Source organism: Grampus griseus, assembly GCF_964374135.1.
Source record: "Grampus griseus genome assembly, chromosome: 1".
Lineage (NCBI taxonomy): Eukaryota > Metazoa > Chordata > Mammalia > Artiodactyla > Delphinidae > Grampus > Grampus griseus.
The window spans coordinates 149,450,295-149,465,318 of NC_139017.1; the positions used below are offsets into that span (position 1 = coordinate 149,450,295).

The 15,024-nt window shown below is 48.3% G+C and overlaps 1 long non-coding RNA gene across 1 annotated transcript in view; it reads left to right on the plus strand.

Moving 5' to 3' along the window:
- Nucleotides 1-13,451, plus strand: part of LOC309829883 — a 169,514-nt gene extending 156,063 nt beyond the window's left edge. Inside the window, exon 3 of the long non-coding RNA XR_014297444.1 lies at nt 13,335-13,451. This is a non-coding gene — a long non-coding RNA (uncharacterized lncRNA). The remainder of the gene's footprint in view (nt 1-13,334) is intronic.
- The last annotated feature ends 1,573 nt before the right edge of the window (nt 13,452-15,024 follow it).

A 15,024-nucleotide genomic window follows, 5' to 3' on the forward strand; every position in this document is an offset into this window, starting at 1 on the left:
TTGTAAAGCGGCCCTTACTCGCCAAATCTGAACCCATTACTTCTTTTTTTTTTTTTAATGGCAGCGCCACACGGCATGTGGGATCTTAGTTCCCCAACCGGGAATCGAACCCGTGCCACCTGCATTTGGAAGCGCAGTCTTAACCACTGGACCGCCGGGGAGGTCCCGAACCCTTCACTTCTTACCTCCTTAGCTGCAACCTGTTTGTTTGCCTACCTCCACCTCACAGCTACCAAGTTGCGAAATTCACAACTCCCTCTGATTCATCCTTAAGCCCTCTTGCCGAATTCTTCTCCCTTAGAGATTTGCTTTGTGGTACCTTCCAGATCTCTTCCTTTCTCTCCCATGGCCAACACCGTGGTCTAGCCCCGATCAGGGCCAGGCTGGACCGCTGTGAAAGCTTCCTAGTACACTCCTCACCCTAGCCTATTCTGCAGTCGCACAGAAAGCTGAAGCCTTTAAGTTTCTCCTTTAAGTATGTTAATCTGCTATTCACACGTCTCCAACTGCTCCCTACTGTTTATTGGATAAAGCCCAGACTTCTCTGTGTGGGATTCAGACCTCTCTGAAATCTGGCCTCCTTCCTCCCTATCAAATTCTCTTTGTCTCTGTCTCCCTTGCACAAACCCTCCTCCTGGGGCTGGGAGTGCAGGCAGCTCGTGCCTGTGCTCAGCTGCTCTCACAGTCTGCCCTCTCCCCCGCAAACCAGCTCACTTCTTATCCACCCGCCTAAACTCCCCGCCCGCACTCCAAGGTGAAAGGCACCCCATTTTCCCAGAAAGACCAGCCAGCCTTTTTCTGAGTCTGCCAGCTCCCCTTGAGGGTGTCTAGTGGCGCTCACTGCTAGGATCTCTTTTTGGCACCTGACTTGCCGGCTACTGTCATGAACATCATCTCCTCGGTGAAATCACAAGCCCTTAGAGTAACTGGATTTTTTTATCAACCCCAGTGCTTGGCCCAGCGTAGCACGCTTGCGGGCCTCCGGACGTTGTTTTGGAGGATTATCGTGCACTGCTCAAGCAAGCTACAAAGTGACTCTGTATCCTCTGCTACGATGTGGTCCCAGATTGAGGATGGAATAAGGTCCCAGATTGGGGTCATCAGCCAATCTGCCCATCGCTTAGGGTTCCATGCACAGTGCCCAGCTTCCCCCCACCAACTCCCCCTCCTAGGGGTGTGCCAAGGGGCTGGCAATAAGCACTCCCCTCCCTCTTAGTTTGGGGTTTCGCTCCTGTTGCCAAGAACCTAGTCCTGGCTTTGCCTCCCTCTGATTCCACCTCCCTCCTGGAAGATGTTCTTCTCCTTGCTTTATTTTGGCTGCCGATTTTACTACTCTGCAGCTTTCAGGTTTGTGGGCTTACTGTGTGCCCGCAGGAAAATCCGCCAGGGTTCTCACCCCACACGTGACTCCTTCCTCAGAGCTGTAATTTAAGAGATGCGTGTTCTGTTTCCAACTGCCGTTATGCCGCTGGGGCCAAACCCAGCAAGAGACTCCAACTGCGACAGCAGAAATGGGGGAGGTTTTAGAGGAGGAAAATCCCCTTGGTGAAAACGGAGACGGTCCTCTGAAAACACTGCAGAATTCTGGCTGAAGGAGTCAGACCCATTTCTAATCCAAGAATAGTAATTCTCTAAGAGTGGACAACAGGCAAATCTGGGTCCAGGTGTCTGCTTACTACAAACACACTAGACTCTCCAAATCCAGCGGGATTTTGACCAGCTCAGGAGAAAATTGCTGTGTAAATACTTGTCGGGGAGTGGGATACGGAGGGAGTTGTATGTCAAATTATTGTCCCAAAACCGATGCAGAGCAAGGAAGAAAGTTATACAATTACGGCTTGAGGTAAGCAGGCCATGGCTACACCTTGGAAGTCTCGTGTTCCATTGGCCTGGAGTGCGAAGGCATTTGTTGTAACAGGATTTGGTCTGTGGCCCTCAAAGTTTTCCATCTTGGCCAGGGGGAGATTTAAGGAGTTTTCCCGGCTGTGGCGTGTTTTCATCTACTGGAGGCATAGCTTTGTCAGCTTTTCTTCCTCGTGAAACTCGGGCATCCTTATGCAGAGGCTCCTGATGGATGTTTAGGTGTTAAATCCATCCTGGGAAAGCGTGGGGACCACTGATCTCAGAGGGACCCAAAGTCCAGCTGTTGATTTGCAGGGCTTTTTTCCTATCAGGTTTGCTTACTGCCCTTGCTGGTCTGAACCAGAGTTAAATCCCAGCGTTAGGAAGGACCGTGGCGCTCACCTAATTCAACCCTCCACGAAGTAAAGAGATGCCAAGTTCCATAGTGTGCAGCCAATCTGCCTGACTGTTCCCTGTGGCAGGGAATTCACTTTCAGTTGCCTGTTCTGCTGCCTCTAAATTACTAGAATGGACTTCCATTTTAAACACGAGCAGGCAATTCACAAGAGAAGCAACACAAATGAAAAACTGCAGCATCCCTGGTAATTAAAAAAAGACAAATTAAGACAAGGAAACGCCCTTCTTTCCCCCAACAAATTGGTAAAGATTTTCTCAAAGGTTAGTACTCAGCATAGACGAACATTTGAGGAAATCGGCCCTCACTTGTTTTTCGAGGACAGTTTGGCAATATGTGTTAAAAGCCTTAAAATCTGTATAAGCTTTGATTTGGCAATGCCATTTCTAGTGCTTTCTCTTAAGGAAATGATACTGTTTGTGTGGCAAGGATTTAGCTATAAGGATATTCCTAGTGGTGGTGCTTATAATAAAACTCGACAAGTAGCCAAGTCTCTAACAAGGGGGGATTGATCGAGTCAAGGGTGCCACAGCCTAAGCATTACTTAGGCATTTTTTATCGACTCAGTTTTCATGATACTACTAAAAAGTAGGCCTGTTATTTTGGCAATTTTACAGATAAAAGTAACTGAGCCATGAAGAGGGCCAGTAACTTCAGTGAAATGATAGAGATGGCCAATGATGGAAGCGGGATGTACATCCAGGTGGTCTCTCCGGAGCCCACACATTCTTAACCTGTATGCTCCACTGCCTCTCATAATAGACATGTGAAGCGGAAAATATGTATCAGGTGGTATGTAGAATATGCTTCTATTTTTGTCTCAAATATCAAAGACTCGCAGAATATACATGACATTACTTTTTAAAAATAAATTTATTTATTTTATATTTTCATTTTGGCTGCGTTGGGTCTTTGTTGCTGTGCACAGGCTTTCTCTAGTTGCGGTGAGCAGGGGCTACTCTTCATTGCAGTGCACGGGCTTCTCATTGTGGTGGCTTCTCTTGTTGCGGAGCACAGGCTCTAGGCATGAGGGCTTCAGTAGTTGTGGCACGTGGGCTCAGTAGTTGTGGCTTGTGGGCTCTAGAGTGCAGGCTCAGTAGTTGTGGCGCACGGTAAGCTTAGTTGCTCCGCAGCATGTGGGATCCTCCTGGATCAGGCCTCGAACCCGTGTCCCCTGCATTGGCAGGCAGATTCTTAACCACTGTGCCACCAGGGAAGCCCGACATTACTTTTATAATTAGAAAAGAGTTTGGTTAAAAAAAAAATCTATCCTTTATATTCCGCCAAGCTCTGAAGCCTTCACCCATTTTCCAACTCTTTCATTTACCAAATTTTCATTGAGCTCTTTCAATAGGCAGGGCATGATGACAGCTGCTCTGGATCAGCATGGTAGAAGACCGGTTATGCCCAACTGGTACAGAACTTCTGTGCCATGGGGAGACCAATGATAAACAAATGAACAGATACCAAGGGCTGCCATTTATTGATGCCAACTGTGTGCTGGGTATGCATCTAACCAATATTGATGTTTCATATGTTTGTTCTTTTAGTCTTTTACATAACTCCTTTTATAACCCTGGACAGCATGTGGCATTAATCCTTAAGGTCACCCAGTCCGTAGGCAGTGGGGCTAGGATTCGTCCCTGGCAGGGACTTTCCAGCCTAAGCTTCTAACTTCTCCAGCCTCTCCTACTAAAAATTCATTGCAGTCCAGTCACACTGGCCTCCTTTCCTACCCCAGGACCTTTGCACTTGACATTCTCTCTGTCCAGGGCACTCACTCTCCCACTAGACCTTAGCATGGTGGCCTCCTCATCATGCAGCTCACAGAGACCTTCCCTGAGCTCCCCGTGTGGCTTCCCTCTCACTTCCACAGTCATTCACCATCATTTTCTATCACATCACCTTGTTTGATTTTTTTTGTGGCAGTTATCACTGTCTGACATTATCTGGCGTTGTTTCACCCAATGTCAGATAATTGGATTGTAAGCGCCATGGAAAACAAGATCCTTGTCCTTTTTTTTTTTTTTTAATATGAGACGTCTCATTTATTTATTTATTAAAATATATTTTTCAATGTTGTATATTTAATATGATGTATTACAATACAATACATGCAGTAAAGGAGAGAGATAATCAGACATCATCTACGTATTTTCAACCGTGTGGAGTTTTGGGACTCAGAATTAACATGGATCTGGTTCTAAATAGTAAATTGGAGAACTTTCAAACAATGATCAACATGTGTTTTTGTCAAATTGAATCAAGGAAGACAAGTACATGCCATTTATGCATTCCCTTCTCACCTCCACGTGCCCTCGAACCCTTGGTCAGTATCATTGTTCTCTGTTGAAACAGTAGTAATAACTTAATTATACCCAGTAACATATTCAGTGCTTTGCTAACCTGCTTTATATACATTGTCCCCTATAATCTGCCCAAGAGTCCTGTGGTACCCTTGCTAGTTTATAGATGAGTGTGTTAATCAGGGTCTCCAGAGAAACAGAACCAATAGGATATATCTCTATCTACATCTGTCTGTCTCTATGTCTACGTCTACATCTATATCTATGTCATCTATCTATCTATCTATTTATTATAAGGAATTGACTCACATGATACATGATTATAGAGGCTGAGAAGTCCCACAGTCTGCCATCAGCAAGCTGGAGACTCAGGAAAGTCAGTGGTATAATTCCAGTCCTAGTCCAAAGGCCTGAGAACCAGGAGAGCTGATGGTCCAGCCAATGGTAAATTCTAGTCCAAGTGCAGGAGAAGACCAATGGCCCAGCTCAAAAACAGACTTAGGAGAAGACCAATGGCCCAGCTCAAAAACAGACTTAGGAGAAGACCAATGTCCTAACTCAAAAACAGACTTAGGAGAAGACCAATGGCCCAGCTCAAAAACAGACTTAGGAGAAGACCAATGTCCTAGCTCAAAAACAGATTTAGGAGAAGACCAATGTCCTAGCTCAAAAACAGACTTAGGAGAAGACCAATGTCCTAACTCGAAAACAGACTTAGGAGAAGACCAATGGCCCAGCTCAAAAACAGACTTGGGAGAAGACCAATGGCCAAGCTCAAAAACAGACTTAGGAGAAGACCAATGTCCTAACTCAAAAACAGACTTAGGAGAAGACCAATGGCCCAGCTCAAAAACAGACTTAGGAGAAGACCAATGTCCTAGCTCAAAAACAGACTTAGGAGAAGACCAATGGCCCAGCTCAAAAACAGACTTGGGAGAAGACCAATGGCCAAGCTCAAAAACAGACTTAGGAGAAGACCAATGTCCTAACTCAAAAACAGACTTAGGAGAAGACCAATGGCCCAGCTCAAAAACAGACTTAGGAGAAGACCAATGTCCTAGCTCAAAAACAGATTTAGGAGAAGACCAATGTCCCAGCTCAAAAACAGACTTAGGAGAAGACCAATGTCCTAACTCGAAAACAGACTTAGGAGAAGACCAATGGCCCAGCTCAAAAACAGACTTAGGAGAAGACCAATGGCCCAGCTCAAAAACAGACTTAGCAGAGCAAGATCCTTGTCCTCTTGATCACCATGGTGTCCCCAGTGCCTACCATAGTTCCCGCACATAGTGGGTGCTACTGAAGAGAGGGGGAAAGTGAATAAATGAAGGATGATGAGAGACTGACGGTCTCTAGGTGAGACATGCACATTGGAGGCCATGGAAGGCAAGATGACCCACTGTGGGGCAGGAAGGAAATAGGGTAGATGAATAGGTAGGTAAATATGCAGGTGTAGCCACACACACACACACACATAATCCTTCCTGCTTTTGTGAATGACAGAGTGTGAATATAATTTATAAATAAACAAATATACACATATGCCAGTTTACTCAAATGTTTACTTCTAGGGCACATTACCAAAAAACTTTGGGGATCATTGGCTTAGAAGGAGAGACAGGTGAGGAAACAGGCCAGCTGATGTGTTGTTACAGGTGCTGCTGACAGCATGAGTGTGAAGTACCATTGAGGCAGCACATACCGGGTTACCTAACCTGCCTTGAGGGGGTTGAATAATTGGGAAAACTTACATTAAAAAAATTGTTTTGTTAATATTTGTAATTATTTTTTAAAAACTATCCAAAAATACACAAGCTCTTATTTTTAGACAGTTAAAGCAACATAAATGGCCATGGCCCTTATGGTCATTTTCCTAATAGATGGTGAAAGAGAGACCACCTGAGAGTTCACAGTTGACTAGCTAGAGCGAGTAGTTTCCAAAGAGTTTAAATATGGCTGTTAATGACTGTGGTTAAATATCCAAGTTGTCCTTACTTTCTGAGCTGCAAAATTAATCTGAAAAATAGAAAAATAAACACGTCTTCAAACTCTGGTCTCCTAGCTAGAGAGGCAGTAGGGCATTGCAGTGGAAGAACGTGGGCTTTGGAGTCTGACGGACTTGAAACTCTCCTTCTGCATGACTTCGAGCAAGTCCCTTTTCTTGGATCACTCATCTGCAAAATGTGCACATGGATGCCTGCCTGAGAGACACCATGTTGTGACGATGAAACAGAACAATGAGCATCTAGGACCCAGCACAGTGCTTGGTACATGGTGTGTCTCCCTGAATATCAGTTCCTTCCCAGTTCCTCTGTTTAAAGAGAAAACGCCGCGCACTTAGAAAGGACTGATATGTCCTTCAGAACATCGTCAAGAACATGCTTTTTTCTTTTTGTACTTGATTAAACTGAGTCATGCTTGAATAGGTTCTTCTTTAAATAATTTAAATTGATTTCATGTAAACCACAGCCATCCTTCTTGGGGCTGTATTGACCCTTGATATTTTGCTGGTGATGCTATCAGGCTAACCTTCTTTTCCTCCCTGGGCTCAAGCTTAGATGCTGTGGCAGCTGGATTTCTGTACGACCAACAGCTCTTGTCTTTTGAGCATGGAGGATTGCCGTTGGCTTGAAGCAGAGTAAACAGAGAGAAGCCGGGACCTTGGCCTGGGAACCACCTGTGTCCAGGCAGTGAGGCCTCTTGTGGAGTGGGGGAGGGGGACTGAGTGGCCTGTTTGGAGGAGAGGAACTGGGTCAGGAAGGGGAGGACTGAGTTGGGCACAACTCAGCAGATTCCTTGGCATGCGCTGCAGAAGGATTCCCTGAAGGGCTGCACAGAAAAGAAATGTGCTGTGTGTTTGGCAGGCCAGAAACCACAGAGAACCTGGCAATGCTTTTTGAGGATTTGGGAGCAGAAAAGCAGACTCCCTAGGTGGTTATTTATAGAGCCGGCAGCAGTAATGATCAGTTAGAAAAAATAAATTATAACTCAGTTAAACCTGAAATAACTTTTCTTTTGCAACCCCAGGCATTCCACCCGGGCGGCTTGCACACCACTCCCTCCTGATAGAGTTCCTGGAGGCCGAGGATCCACGCCAGGCTCACTCATGGCCCCTCAAAGCTTCAGCGCAGTCCATAAGGCAGCAGAGAGGGAATGTCTGGCTAGAGACCGAATTCTGGCTGGATGACTCCTTTCTTTTCCCCTTGCACCCCCCAAATTGTAAAATTGTCTCTTCTTTCTTCCCTCAACACGTCTGTATCATACGGCAGAAGGTGGACCTTGCTGGGAGTGTGGAATCCGTGGCACGCCGAGCCTCCGCTTTTGCATGCCTTGTGCACGTGAGAGCGCGCACACCAGCTTGTTTGCCGCGTCTGTGTTTTGGCTGCAGCAAGAGCTTCTTAGTGGTGTGCCTTCTGAGAGCTGGACGCTGACTCTGAGTTCACAGGCCCCCAGTCTCTCATCCCCCCTCAGCCAGCCAGTAAGACCACCACAATGTTCACACTGACAGCTTGGCAGTGGGGTCACCTTGAGCTGCCCGACCTGTCACTTGGCATCTTGACACTTGGGCATCCATCCTGTTTCCCCTCTCCCAGCCATCTGCTCCTTCTTTTCTATTCATTCATTCGTTCGTTCATTTGCTTTTCAATCGACAAGCGTTTATTGAGCGTCTACGATGTACCAGGCACTGGCAACGTACAAATAAATCTAGAGGCTGCAAGCGGGTGGCACTTGAGTCGGTCTGGCCTGCAGATGCATGTTATTTGGCTCGCAACGTGGTGTCTTAAATTTGACTTGCTGCTGACAGTAAGGATGTGGCGATTTCACATGAGTATGCAGATACTTACTTCTCCCCGAAAATCTGAAGTTCTGGCAGTACAGGCCCACACTCCCACGTGTTAGTATTTTCTACAAGGGCAGCTGCCCCCTTTAGGTGAGGCAAGTCCCTCTGATTCATCACGGATCCCGAGACTCCCAATTTTCTGGCCAGCACCAAGACAAATACCATACAGGTCCCATAAATCAGCTGCTACATGCATTTACGGGACCCGCCTGGCCCTGTGCACTTGAATCTGTGACCCCTGATGCAGATTCTAATCTGAGGGCTTTTATGGTCCAGTGGGGGAGGGAGGCAGAGCCACAGGTCATTTTAGTACATGAGAAGTGTCATGAGAACAGTGTCCTTTGGAAGAACGGGGGAAGGAAAGATTGTTATTGACGAAAAGAGTCAGGGACTTGATGGAGAAAGTGAGTTTGGACCCAGAATTTGAAAATGCAGTAAGAATATGCCAAGATGTAGCTGTGAAGGGCACCCCCAACACAGGGATTGGTCTTTATAGCGGCTCAGAGGACGAAGGAGCAGAGAAGTCCAGTGGGACGGGGGCGGGGCGAACCTCAGCGCAGGTAGGGTTGAGGCCGTTCTCTCTTCAGTGGGGTGCTCCTCGGCCAACCCTGTCCAACTCTGCCCAGCCCCAAACCAGAGACCCCAGGGCCCTTCACACCCTTCTGGCCAGTGGACACCCCTCCTCCAGCACCTGCCCCAGACAGCTGGGTGGCCTGTGAACAGGTTCCGACCCATCTGCCAAAATTTGTCTGGAGTAACAGAGTCCTGCTGTTTCTCCCCACCCCAGCCCAGAACCCAGGGAGGGGAGAGGGCAGAGGGAGAGGGAGAGGACAAGGCAGCTCTGTCTCCACCCTCAGGGGGTAGCAGGTGGCCCTGGGCACAGACCCAGTGAGTGGACAGGCTGAATAAGCCTCCATGGTCCCCCTCCCTCTCTGGCACAAGCTGGAGATCCTCAACACGTGCGTTCCCCCGGTCCTCCCTCGGCACTCATGCATCATCATCACTTATAGTAGTCTGGTGTCTCCCCAGCCGGCATCGTCAACCCAGAGTGGGAGGGGCGGGAGGAGACTTGGAGTTTATGCATGATTCACTGTGGAGAGTTCACAGGAGCCTCCAACCCTACCTGCTCTCATCCCCTCCACAACCCAGTCCTGGCTTTGTCCTGGGCGCAGTCTTCGCCATGCCTTTGCCTTCCTCACTTCTCTCAGTATGGATCTCCCTTTCTCACCCTTTCAAAATGTTGAAATCCTTCCTTCTTTAAGCCCCTCGATGCATGGTGCCTCCCTGGACCTCCCTGATGGGGGAAGCACCAGCACCAATCGCATCATAACATTGCCAGAAATCAAAGAACTCACCCATGATCCGGATGCCCCGATCAATACAGCATTTCAGAGCCAGAAGAGAACTCAGCCGCTGAAGATGACCCCCTCGCTTTATTCCCCACACCGTGTGTTCCTTTAATGGCGGTGAACATAGTGGATTGGTGGGGGTGGTGAATTCTGTGCCCTCAACCAGGCTGTTCGCTGCTCGAGGGCAGGAGCTGGCTGCCGTGCGTGTTTTCCCTAAGATGTGCTCGCTGCTGCATAACGACTGTGCCCAGTTGTACGTGGTTAGTAGCCAGTTGCCCCCTGAATTGAATTCCTGGTAGAAGGGATGAGAAGTTACTCTTTGCATGCAGATTTGTCATTAAGGTTGTCACTGGAGGAAGAGTGGTAACAGTTTGGGAGTGACTGGGTCAGAGGAGGTGACACCTGTAATGTGAGGGCACCTTGTGGCCAAGAGCCTCTTTGCCTGGAGTGCTAAAATTTGGCTAATGGGAAATTGGTTCAGGCATCCTACGGGTTAATGCCGGCTTGGGGAAGGGAAGGAGTGTAGACCTGGTGCCCTCCTATCCGCCCCCCCCCCCCCACCAAGGATGTCAAGAAGTCAGGGCCTGGTGATAAGAGGGAATCTTAGCTCCTCTGAAGTCCCCATCTATGGGACTCTAGGTTATCCAGAAATTTTGGCCAGAAGTCGAGGGATCTCAGCCTATATTCTACCACTTGCCCTGCTTCAGTTCCACTGACGGTTTCCCCAAGCTCCTCTGCGGCTTCCCACAGTGGTCTTCTCCTGGGCTTCCTTCTGGCCGCACCACCTGTGGCTGTGATGCCTCTGGAAGCTGCACCAGGGCTCTGAGTGGCCCGTGCCAGCACCCCAAGGCTGCTGCTGTTGGGCTGGGGGTTTCCACCCAGCAGCCTGGGGCCTGGAACTACGAGGGAGGCAGAGCACGAGTGGGTGGACATGCACACCCTGAGAAGTTTCACTGGTTTGGATCCCTCCAGAGACTATTTGGTCTTATTATTGATCAGCTAATGGCAAGTTATAGTCTTTTACTGTTTACAGAGAGTTTCCATGTATGCTAATTTCCTTGATCTTCACAAGTACCCCACGTCTTGGGTATTTTTCTTTTTCTTTTGCGATACGCGGGCCTCTCATGGCTGTGGCCTCTCCCGTTGCAGAGCACAGGCTCCGGACACACAGGCTCAGCGGCCATGGCTCACGGGCCCAGCTGCTCCGTGGCATGTGGGATCTTCCCAGACAGGGGCACGAACCCGCGTCCCCTGCATCGGCAGGCGGACTCTTAACCACTGCGCCACCAGGGGAGCCCGTCTTGGGTATTTTTACCATTCCCATTTTATGGATGAAGAGACTAATGAATCTCAGAGAGATTGAAATGACTTGCCTAGGGTTGGAGTCCAAATCTCTTGACTCTAAAGCACCTCATCGTTCCAATACACTTTTTGCCTCCCAAGTCCTGTATCCAGATAGACCTGACTCACTAGCATTCTTTCTAGGTGAAGGGGCACCAGAGCTGGGAAGTGATTCAGCACCACCCCCAATCCCTGGAACTTCCTGTCTTCTTGCTCCTGTCATTGAGGACACCAGCGTAAGGGGACATTTTCTTCTTCCACATCCTGTTGAAGCACGAGGAGTCCAACTCCTACTATTGAAAGGGAGAGAAATTCAAAGGAAAGTCTCAGATTCCAACTTTGGGATCCAGTTGGGAAGAAGATGCTCCTGGTGCCTTAGGGCCTTTTGTTCCTCTGTGCGTTTATTTATTTATTCAGCAGATATGTGTAAAGAACCTGCTCTGTGCCAGGCACAGTTGCAGGTGCTGGGGTGACCGTGGTGAACAAAACAGGCCGAGTCCTCACCCTCTTGGAGCTCACATGCTAGTGAATGAGGAACACAATGTTTCAGACCGTGCTGGGGGCTATAAAGAAAATAGAGAAGGGTGATGGGGTAGAAAGGGTGGGAGTGAGAGCTGCTTGGATTAGGTACTCAGGAGTGACTCCAGAGGAAGAAACATACAAACGGAGACTTGGGTGACAGAAGGAGCCCAACATGAGAAAACCAGGCCAGGAAGAGGGACCAGGAAGGGCAAAGGTCCAAGTGGAAGCTCAGAATGAGATTTTAAGGAAATAATATTCTTCATGGTGGTTAGATTGCATGTGCTGTCATCACTGTGGTTCAGCAACAACATGCCTAGTGGGAGGAGTTATCCCAGGACCCGACACATGTGTAATGGGATTTCTGTGAGAAAACCAGGCTGGGTGCTAGACAGTGGACTCACAGTTGAACTTGGAGACCCAGGAACTGCTTCCATCACAGGCTTACTAAGAAATGACCAGGGCACGGAATGAGTGCTTCAGTGGGGAGGACAGGAAGAAAGCCCCAATTCACCAATTATAGAAACTCTTGACCCTTGTAACCCTGGTAATGACGAAAGTCAGGTTTTCTAAGACTCCATATTTATGATTTGAAATTGTGCTGCTGGGGTTTCAAGTTGGGGTTCTGCTATCAATTGTCTGTGTTTCATTGTTTCTTTGAACAAGTCACTTAACCTCTCTAAACTTAGAAATGTTATATTAAGTGAGGGAAGGAGATTAAATGAACTCTAAGACACTTCTTCTTTCCCTTTCAATGCCTTAAAATGAATGCATTTATCAGCAGTTAGTTTTCTCTGTGTTGCAGCCTTTTTTGTGCCTCCGCTTTGAGTGAGGTTAGAGTACTAAGTCTAAGTGAGTCATTTGTAATGGTAGTGATTCCTTAATATGAGCCAGGTGCTACTATTGACCTCTCGGTGTAGACCCGTGGTTCCCAAAATGTAGTCCCTGGACCAGCGGCTCCTGGGAATTTGTTAGAAATACAAATTCTCAGCCTCAACTCCAGATCTACTGAATTAGAAACCCTGGGTGTGTAACCCAAAATCTGATTTTAACAAGGCTTCCAGGTGATTCTGACGCACAGTAAAGTTTGAGAGCCACTGGTGTAGAGTACGTGCTTTAAGATTTGGGGCTACCAGTGATGGATTCTTATATTTCAGCCATTCTTGTGGCCACAGGAAATGCTTGCCTTTGTAAGATGTTTATCCAGCTTGGCTTGGCGAACAGTCCTGTGGCTGTAAAGCGGAAGGGAAGCTCATGGCTTTTGCTGGGATTGGGCCCAAGATCTTCTGGTTGGCATCATATCCTGTCCACTACTCCAGGCGAGGACCTGCTGAGAGGAGGGTGTTGGCAAGGGGTGTGCTCATCCTTGAGGAAGCCTTGGCAGAGGGGCTGCTGGACGTGCTTCGGTGGAGGCTGATTCAAGTGGAGCTGGCTGTTGATTATGTTAGCGTTCACACAGTTTGAAAGCATGAAACTGTCCTGGGTTTATAAGAGTCTGGTAGATAGATCTGCTTGCACCTGTGTCGTGAAGATCAGTGGTGATGAAAAGTCTTGGGTCTGAAATAAAAAGTAATCTGGTGACCCTGCCGTACACTGAATCTAGAGCTCTGATCCAGTTTGGTCTCCTTGTCTAAATGTCCACTCGTAAAACAAGAGTGAGGTGACCAGATGGTCCAAATCACCCAGGACTGTCCCGTCTTTCCCCTTCCTGTCCCTCTCAGTCTGGTGTCTCGGATTTGGCCCTGCATTGCCCACTCCTGCTGGATCTTGTCCATTCGAGGGACAAAACGTCCTGACATCTTCCTGAAGAATGGGAAGAGAGGAGATTCTGAAAGCACAGATTGCAATCCTGTGCCAGAGGCCGAGGAAACCTATGCCTGGAGGGATTGCCCCACACCGACAGGAGCACCAAGGATGCTGGAGCCGGAGGCACGCAGGCCCAAGAAGGGTAGAAGTAAGTTTATTTTCCTGGTAGGGCTTAGAGGAGGGTTAGTACTAGGTAGGCATCGGGAGTGGGGCTGGGATGGCCTCTACTGGCCAGAAGACAGAGAATGGGAGGCAGATGGGCAAAGCAGGAGGTGACAAGGGCATGGCAGGAGGATGAGCCTCTCAGCCCAAGCTGGCCTTGCCTCTCTGCTCACGCCTCCCGCCGCTCTTTCTGAATTCTTTCATCTCTGACCATGTCGTTCCATCCCGGGGTCCTTCCTTCCTCCTGCCATCCTGGCGGTCCTGACACCCTTGTTAACCACTTGCCCGCCCCATGCTCCTGCTGTACCCTGCCCACTGCCCACTCCATCCTCCTCGTCCGCTTCTGTGCATCACTGACATGATGGAAAGGGGAGAATGGTAGAGTCCCATCGTGATAAGCACTCTCCCTGTTCGCAGATACCAGCAATGACCAAGGGCCACCCATAGCAGTTCCCCGGCTGTCCGTCCGGGACCCACCGAATGGAGGACACGCAGCGGCTCTCCCTTTACAACCACAAAAGCTGAAACAGGCCAGAGAAGCTGACGATGCAGCACGAGTCCAGAAGCTTTCAGAATCACCCTGAGAAAATTGTCTATTGAATGACAACCAGTTTTACCAATGTGTGAGAAGAGACCTTCCCTCCCCCACTGGGTTCCATCCTATCTGGATGCCCTTCCCTGTGGACTTCGAAGATCTCATATCTACCTTTAAGCATGCAGTTCCTGCTTCAGCTGTGGTAGTTAACCTTCTGTGTGGTTAACCTTCTCTGTGAGAAAATGTTCATTTTTTTCTCCCTCCACATTCTGGATTGAACTGTCTTACCTGAAACTGGGTCATTTTAGGCTAGAAGCACCTCTGGACATTCTCATTTCTCAGAAGTTGCCAAGTTCATGTCACACTTGTTTCATTTGTGAACAGGGGTCCACTTCTGACAGATGTTACCTGGCCTGGGCAGTGTGTCTCCTGTTGGCTTCCTGGTACTTTTCTCCCCTCCTCCACCCTGTCCCAGGTGAGACTCACTCAGTGGCAACCCTACCTCTCCTGGTGAGGACCGTATATGTGGCAGATGGCCTTTGGCTGGAGGTGTGAGAGAAAGTGTGGTCAATTTGGAGGCCACTGGAGCAGGGCTTTATTCCTGGGAGAAGGTAGTTTCAGAGAGGCCAGCCCTTATCTCCGTGTGCCCCCTGGTTCTACCCTCTTAACTCTTAGTCTTGCCTTTTAGTGTCTTTCTTAATCCAGGGTAGTTTTTCTTTTCTTTCTTCAACTAGAAGCCACTTCTGTTGTTATTTTCGTTATTGCAAAGCAGCACATGCTTATTACAAAGACATCAGAAAGGTAGACAAACAGAAGAAGGAAAAACCAGCCCCAAATCCTATTTGCCTCAAAGGCAACCATTGAGACTGTTGAAGAACCTTCCAGATCCCTTTCTAGGCATATCGTAT